Here is a 537-nt window from a genome sequence, read left to right on the forward strand (position 1 = left end):
GCAAGACTCGCCATAGCCCGACTCTCATTTTAAAGTCCGGACGAGTCAAGTCTAGAATCTTACATGTTTAGGTTGTTTGCTATAAAATGTGGTTGCTATCCATGTACTCTCTTATGATTAAAATGTTTAACCTGTTGTATGATGTTTATTTATATAATTAGCTCACCCTTGCCTTGTTTGTGTGTGTTGTATGTCTCTCTTTTGCAATGATCATCCATTTTTGGATGTGAGCAGAGGAGAATGAGGTCTCAGTGGAAAACACCCTGGAGGATAACGAAGACACTGTAGCTGCCTAGATCTTTAGGAATTTTCTTATGTCCTTTTAAATCTTCTGTATTTTGGGATACTAAGAATATCCACGTTTTAATTTCCTCTAAATTTCCTGAATTACTGTAATCCTAATTTAACTAATTAAACACTCTTGACTAGGGGTGGACAAATTGAACTGAACTGTACTGCACTGCTAAAAACTGAACTGAACTGTAAAACAGTTCAGACAAACTGAACTGAACTATATTTTGTTTTATCAAACTGAAC

This window comes from Vigna radiata, chromosome 2 (assembly GCF_000741045.1).
Source record: "Vigna radiata var. radiata cultivar VC1973A chromosome 2, Vradiata_ver6, whole genome shotgun sequence".
NCBI lineage: Eukaryota > Viridiplantae > Streptophyta > Magnoliopsida > Fabales > Fabaceae > Vigna > Vigna radiata.